This window comes from Lycium barbarum, chromosome 6, assembly GCF_019175385.1.
Source record: "Lycium barbarum isolate Lr01 chromosome 6, ASM1917538v2, whole genome shotgun sequence".
NCBI classification, from domain to species: domain Eukaryota; kingdom Viridiplantae; phylum Streptophyta; class Magnoliopsida; order Solanales; family Solanaceae; genus Lycium; species Lycium barbarum.
In genome coordinates this window covers 60174166-60182408 of record NC_083342.1, presented here as the reverse complement: position 1 = coordinate 60182408, position 8243 = coordinate 60174166, and the positions used below count along the sequence as shown (strand labels likewise).

Here is an 8243-nt window from a genome sequence, read left to right as displayed (position 1 = left end):
TTCAAACCATCTAATTGGAGATCTGCATTTTCTTCCATATAAGGCTTCATACGGGGCCATTTGAATGCTGGAATGATAGCTGTTATTATAGGCAAATTCAATAAGAGGGAAATGCTCATCCCAATTACCGCCAAAGTCCAATACACATGCCCGTAGCATATCCTCTAAGGTCTGAATAGTGCGCTCGGCGTGTCCGTCAGTCTGCGGATGGAACGCCGTGCTGAGCTTAACTTGGGTACCTAGACCTTCTTGGAAGGACTTCCAGAACTTGGCTGTGAACTGTGCCCCTCTATCTGTGATAATGGCCAAAGGAATACCGTGAAGTCGTACAATCTCCTTGAGATACAATTTAGCATAATCCTCCACTGAATATGTGGTTCTAACGAGGAGAAAATGAGCTACTTTCATGAGTCTATCCACGATCACCCATATAGAATCATACTTCCCTCGCGTACGGGGTAATCCTACCACAAAATCCATGTTAATCTCTTCCCATTTCCACGTAGGAATTTCCATTGCTTGCAATAACCCTCCTGGCTTTTGATGCTCGGCTTTCACTTGCTGGCAATTCGGACACTGTGCTACAAATTCTGCTATGTCTCGCTTCATGCCATCCCACCAATATACCAATTTGAGATCGTGGTACATCTTGGTTGCACCTGGATGAATAGAATACCGGGAATAATGTGCTTTCTCTAAAATTCGTTGGCGCAAGTTTGCCACATTCGGTACACATAGCCGGCCTTGATATCTAAGAACCCCTTCTATGGAAACTTCGAATGGAGACTTTTCCTTTTTCTGAGATAGATCTCGATAGTGGCTTAACTGAGGATCTTCATATTGCCGTTCCTTCACTTCTAGATTCAATGCTGAAACTGTGGGGTCATTGACGCGAATACCTACATTTCCTGAATCAATGGGTCGTACGCCGAGACTTGCTAACCGATGGACTTCACGAACCATTTCTCGCTTTTCCGAAGGAACTCCACATAAACAACCCATTGATCGGCGACTAAATTGTTACATCCCGTGTTCTCATGCGTTGGAAAGTGTGCAAGTTAAATGATATTAGTAACAGACACGAGGTTATTCCCCAAGCTTATAGGTGGTTAAAGTAATGGTACATATGTATCGTAAGGATTTGAAGTTAAACCAATCGAAAAAAAAAAAAGTTTGTCGAGTTTCAAAATTTATTCGAATAGGTCCACGCTATAATATCCCGTATTTTTGGACCAAGGAATGGAACCGTCCAACATGAGCGGTTTTATCGAGGCCGTAGGATTTGGTTATATTCAAGCACGAAAATCAAAAACTTGGTGTATATGAGAAAAGAAGTCCCAAAATTATTTAAGACGAAAAGGTGTGATGACGATAATTGAAAATAATATTTTATGTGTGCCAATAGAGACTATGAAGGTGATGTTATATTACATGGTCATGGTAATGGGTGTATGAATTATGTCAAAAGTGATCAACATTTACGTAAATCGTGATTAGGAAATTAATTAAGATTGTTTGATAAAAATTATGTGGACATATGTCATGGATAAGCGGAAGCAAGTCCATTATGTACGTATACATAAGCATTATTGTGTCACAAATATGATAAGTATCAAAAGGGAAGGGGTTGGCCAATGAGTGCCATGTGTAAGATTGGAAAGTGTGTATATTATACTAATCAATATCTAGTATTCAATTAGTGAAGTAGTGGCAGCATTACACGTATTGAAATACATGGGTACTATGCATAAATGTGCCTTCTATTCTTATGATAAGTGTCATAATGTAGATCAAGATGGGGCCACGTGTAAGGTAGAAAAGGTGTAATTTATGTCACTTATTATACTTTATTGAGAATTCACTTGGAAGGAAAAGTCATGCAAGATATTTTGGTAGAAAGAAACGTGAGCTTCAGTTCTTAGAAGCAATGTGAGTCCCAATTTTATGGAAGCAAAGTATAATTTTGCTCAAGAACGACATGCGAGTTTTGTCCACTATTTTGATTTCGTTGTTTCGTTTTGTTGTATTGTTAAAATTTGAAATTTATTCAAGGTGAAGTAATGTGGAAGAAGAGTATTTCTTGGCATATGAGGTAAGAATTCTCCTCTATTAGATATATTTAAATTCGTCCAGGCCACAATTAAATGAAGAGACGGGAACTACGAAAGTTATATCGGAAATCGGATAAATAGTTGTTGTTATTACGTGGATAGTTAGTGAATGTTGAAATAAAGTGGGACAGCAAGGAACTAATTATTGTATTATCGGACAAGGATTAAAGAGGTAGTATTGTATTGCTGGATGGTTAATGAGGTGGCAGCCCCCTACACGTGGAAGCATAGTAGAAGAAGTGATTAGTGACTAAGTCACTTGCATACAGATCTGCAAGCCTCATCCAAGGAAATACCTTTTAGTGGTGGGCTCCACCATCCAATATATATTCTATAAAACTTGCCTTGTTTTTGGAGAGTACAAGACTTCTTGAGAAATATAGATACATATATAGGTTCTACATCACTATTTTGGCTATGTACGTAACATATAGCTATCTCTCACGTTTCAGTTATATATGTAAAGAAGATACATATATTTCTTCTTCTTACTTTAGTTTAATGGAAGATATAGAAGTGCACAGCAATGTTTTACATTTTTGTTTCAAAGAAGATTAACGACCAACAATGTTTTAGGCACTTCATTTTGAGAAAGAAGGGAGCCGCAAGGCACTTAGCTTGTAGTGTAATTGGAAGTTGGGCAGCAACTAAGTGGCACCTTGCAGTAACGTGTATTCTATTTTAAGTGGTTGTTTGGTTCTTGTATACTCGGGCCAAGGCAGGTTGTTTCATCTTGGTTTAAGAATAAGTTTGGATGAGACGGTGGTTTTATTGTGATTAGCGGATCGATAATCGAGGTATGTTAAGTCTATTCCTTCTTTCATTTTGGCATGATCCTTGTTGTTATTCATTCTATAAGTACTCCATATGATTTCATTCTTAGACGAGTAAGGTCTAAATGTTTCTTGTGATGATTTATTGATATTGTACTCCTATTCTGTTCCGAAGGGAACACCCATAAGGTGCCAGTTGAAATGTGTATAAGGTTTTACTAATGATTTCGAGAAAATTAGTTTTATACTAAAGGAAACATAAAGTTAGATTTTCAAAACCACTCCGAAGGGGGTGTGAGATTTTACTATTTAGCTTTTCAAAACCACTCCAAAGGGGGTGCGAGATTTTACTATTTCATTTCATTTACGACCTATGTTTACTTTCCATATCATTATTATTATTATTATGCCCAAAGGGGCCATCCTTATTATTATGCCGGAAGCGGCATGCCCGAAAGGGCCATCCTTATTATTATGCCGGAAGCGGCATGCCCGAAGGGGCCATCATTGTTATTATGCCGGAAGCGGCATGCCCGAAGGGGCCAACATTATTATTATGCCGGAAGCGGCATGCCCGAAGGGGCCATCATTATTACTATGCCGGAAGCGGTCGTCCGAAGGGACTATTGTGATACTATACTCACATTGTGTAACTTAGAATTTGTGTAAGGAACTACATGGCACGGATTATAATGCTGTTCCAGGTTACTTCCGGGTTGCTTTTAAACTGGTTTACTATTATGCCTTTCCTTGTTTATGATTCAGTGATGCTTTACATATTCAGTACATATTCCGTACTGACCCCCTTTCTTCGGGGGCTACGTTTCATGCCACGCAGGTACACCCAGATGAGTAGAAGACTTTGCTAGATGGTGTTCTAGCGGGATTGGCGAGCTCCATCTCAGTTCGGAGTATTGCCGAGTCAAGTACTTTTGTTATGGTATTTTGTATATGTTAGAGACTTTGCCGACAGTGTCCTGTGGATAGGGCGTCGAGAAGTGCGAATTAATTATAGATGTTAAAAGAGTATGTATTTTCAGATGATTTCAGTTGGTAAAAGGTACGTAATTGATTGAAAGTTTTTCATAATCTGTATAAAGGTAATGACCTCTATTTGGAAAAGTTTCATGTTTTTGAAAGTTTTTGAAATGACAGGTTTTGGTAAAGCGAATGTTTAAGGGTTCGCTCGACTCTGAAGAGAGTTGGGTGCCCATCATGCCCTACCATTTTTAGGGTGTGACAAAGTGGTATCAGAGCAGGTCGTCTTAAGGGTTGTCTGCAAAGTCGTGTCTAGTAGAGTCGTGTTTATCGGTGTGTTGTGCACCACATCTATAAACAGGAGGCTACGAGACATTAACAGGGTGTCATCCTTTCTTTCATATCTAAGATCGTGCGATAGAGCCCAGTCGTAGGAAATGAAGTCCCTTGTACTAATCTTTGATTTCAGCTGAAGAACGGCATCGGCAGAAGAAAGTGACTGATGATATTGGAAGTTACAAAGTACGCAGGTAAGCAAAGGCACGAAAGATATATGTCGAGTAAGGTATGGAAGTACGATTGAAATGTAAAGTTGAAGATTGAAGGAGAAAGTAAACAGGAAAGTATAACAGGTGTAGTTTGAGTTGGGCATACGAGGTATGTTCATCATTTTCATATTATTGGTGATATTGAGAGCCCTGTGTGGCTATGATACGATATGAGATATACGTATAAATGTTGGCCCTGTGAGGCATTGTTGGTATTTTCTGCGTGCAGGTTTTGGGATAGTAAGAAGTACAGAGGAAACTCTGCCCAAATTTTCCCAGAAATAGAAAAACAAATTGATTGTCTGATAAGACTATATGTTATGACGATAAGGAAAACCTTTCAAAAAAAAAAATTCTTATAGAACCTTACGGGACCAATTTAACATTCGAGGCCGAATGTTCCTAAGGGGGGAAGGATGTTACATCCCGTGTTCTCATGCGTTGGAAAGTGTGCAAGTTAAATGATATTAGTAACGGACACGAGGTTATTCCCCAAGCTTATAGGTGGTTAAAGTAATGGTACACATGTATCGTAAGGATTTGAAGTTAAACCAATCGGAAAAAAAAAAAAGGTTTGTCGAGTTTCAAAATTTATTCGAATAGGTCCACGCTATAATATCCCGTATTTTTGGACCAAGGAATGGAACCGTCCAACATGAGCGGTTTTACCGAGGCCGTAGGATTTGGTTATATTCAAGCACGAAAATCAAAAACTTGGTGTATATGAGAAAAGAAGTCCCAAAATTATTTAAGACGAAAAGGTGTGACGACGATAATTGAAAATAATATTTTATGTGTGCCAATAGAGGCTATGAAGGTGATGTTATATTACATGGTCATGGTAATAGGTATATGAATTATGTCAAAAGTGATCAACATTTACGTAAATCGTGATTAGGAAATTAATTAAGATTGTTTGATAAAAATTATGTGGATATATGTCATGGATAAGCGGAAGCAAGTCCATTATGTACGTATACATAAGCAAATTGTGTCACAAATATGATAAGTATCAAAAGGGAAGGGGTTGGCCAATGAGTGCCATGTGTAAGATTGGAAAGTGTGTATATTATACTAATCAATATCTAGTATTCAATTAGTGAAGTAGTGGCAGCATTACACGTATTGAAATACATGGGTACTATGCATAAATGTGCCTTCTATTCTTATGATAAGTGTCATAATGTAGATCAAGATGGGGCCACGTGTAAGGTAGAAAAGTTGTAATTTATGTCACTTATTATACTTTATTGAGAATTCACTTGGAAGGAAAAGTCATGCAAGATATTTTGGTAGAAAGCAACGTGAGCTTCAGTTCTTAGTAGCAATGTGAGTCCCAATTTTATGGAAGCAAAGTATAATTTTGCTCAAGAACGACATGCTGAGTTTTGTCCACTATTTTGATCTCGTTGTTCCGTTTTGTTGTATTGTTAAAATTTGAAATTTATTCAAGGTGAAGTAATGTAGAAGAAGAGTATTTCTTGGCATATGAGGTAAGAATTCTCCTCTATTAGATATATTTAAATTCGTCCAGGCCACAATTAAATGAAGAGACGGGAACTACGAAAGTTATATCGGAAATCGGATAAATAGTTGTTGTTATTACGTGGATAGTTAGTGAATGTTGAAATAAAGTGGGACAGCAAGGAACTAATTATTGTATTATCGGACAAGGATTAAAGAGGTAGTATTGTATTGCTGGATGGTTAATGAGGTGGCAGCCCCCTACACGTGGAAGCATAGTAGAAGAAGTGATTAGTGACTAAGTCACTTGCATACAGATCTGCAAGCCTCATCCAAGGAAATACCTTTTAGTGGTGGGCTCCACCATCCAATATATATTCTATAAAACTTGCCTTGTTTTTGGAGAGTACAAGACTTCTTGAGAAATATAGATACATATATAGGTTCTACATCACTATTTTGGCTATGTACGTAACATATAGCTATCTCTCACGTTTCAGTTATATATGTAAAGAAGATACATATATTTCTTCTTCTTACTTTAGTTTAATGGAAGATATAGAAGTGCACAGCAATGTTTTACATTTTTGTTTCAAAGAAGATTAACGACCAACAATGTTTTAGGCACTTCATTTTGAGAAAGAAGGGAGCCGCAAGGCACTTAGCTTGTAGTGTAATTGGAAGTTGGGCAGCAACTAAGTGGCACCTTGCAGTAACGTGTATTCTATTTTAAGTGGTTGTTTGGTTCTTGTATACTCGGGGCAAGGCAGGTTGTTTCATCTTGGTTTAAGAATAAGTTTGGATGAGACGGTGGTTTTATTGTGATTAGCGGATCGATAATCGAGGTATGTTAAGTCTATTCCTTCTTTCATTTTGGCATGATCCTTGTTGTTATTCATTCTATAAGTACTCCATATGATTTCATTCTTAGACGAGTAAGGTCTAAATGTTTCTTGTGATGATTTATTGATATTGTACTCCTATTCTGTTCCGAAGGGAACACCCATAAGGTGCCAGTTGAAATGTGTATAAGGTTTTACTAATGATTTCGAGAAAATTAGTTTTATACTAAAGGAAACATAAAGTTAGATTTTCAAAACCACTCCGAAGGGGGTGTGAGATTTTACTATTTAGCTTTTCAAAACCACTCCAAAGGGGGTGCGAGATTTTACTATTTCATTTCATTTACGACCTATGTTTACTTTCCATATCATTATTATTATTATTATGCCCAAAGGGGCCATCCTTATTATTATGCCGGAAGCGGCATGCCCGAAAGGGCCATCCTTATTATTATGCCGGAAGCGGCATGCCCGAAGGGGCCATCATTGTTATTATGCCGGAAGCGGCATGCCCGAAGGGGCCAACATTATTATTATGCCGGAAGCGGCATGCCCGAAGGGGCCATCATTATTACTATGCCGGAAGCGGTCGTCCGAAGGGACTATTGTGATACTATACTCACATTGTGTAACTTTGAATTTGTGTAAAGAACTACATGGCACGGATTATAATGCTGTTCCAGGTTACTTCCGGGTTGCTTTTAAACTGGTTTACTATTATGCCTTTCCTTGTTTATGATTCAGTGATGCTTTACATATTCAGTACATATTCCGTACTGACCCCCTTTCTTCGGGGGCTACGTTTCATGCCACGCAGGTACACCCAGATGAGTAGAAGACTTTGCTAGATGGTGTTCCAGCGGGATTGGCGAGCTCCATCTCAGTTCGGAGTATTGCCGAGTCAAGTACTTTTGTTATGGTATTTTGTATATGTTAGACTTTGCAGACAGTGTCCTGTGGATAGGGCGTCGAGAAGTGCGAATTAATTATAGATGTTAAAAGAGTATGTATTTTCAGATGATTTCAGTTGGTAAAAAGTACGTAATTGATTGAAAGTTTTTCATAATCTGTATAAAGGTAATGACCTCTATTTGGAAAAGTTTCATGTTTTTAAAAGTTTTTGAAATGACAGGTTTTGGTAAAGCGAATGTTTAAGGGTTCGCTCGACTCTGAAGAGAGTTGGGTGCCCGTCATGCCCTACCATTTTTAGGGTGTGACATAAATGCATCTGCAACTACATTCGCCTTCCCTGGATGATATAGAATGTTCACATCATAATCCTTAAGTAATTCTAACCATCTCCTTTGCCGCAGGTTCAACTCCTTCTGTTTGAAAATATATTGAAGGCTTTTGTGATCCGTATAGATGTCCACGTGCACACCATATAAGTAGTGTCTCCATATTTTCAATGCATGAATGACCGCAGCTAGCTCAAGATCATGAGTGGGATAATTCTGTTCATGTTTTCGCAACTGTCTCGAAGCATAAGCAATAACTTTTCCATTCTGCATCAACACACATCCTAAT

At 38.2% G+C, this 8243-nt stretch overlaps 1 long non-coding RNA gene across 2 annotated transcripts; it reads left to right on the top strand.

The window, feature by feature from the left end:
• Window positions 1–1224: 1224 nt before the first annotated feature.
• Window positions 1225–7737, top strand: LOC132644028 (uncharacterized). Of its 2 annotated transcripts, XR_009583813.1 has the most exons (3): window positions 1306–2908; window positions 3723–6719; window positions 7534–7737. It is a non-coding gene; the product is annotated as an uncharacterized LOC132644028 (long non-coding RNA). The 2 variants fall into 2 exon arrangements; XR_009583812.1 differs by having other exon boundaries at window positions 1225–6719.
• The last annotated feature ends 506 nt before the right edge of the window (window positions 7738–8243 follow it).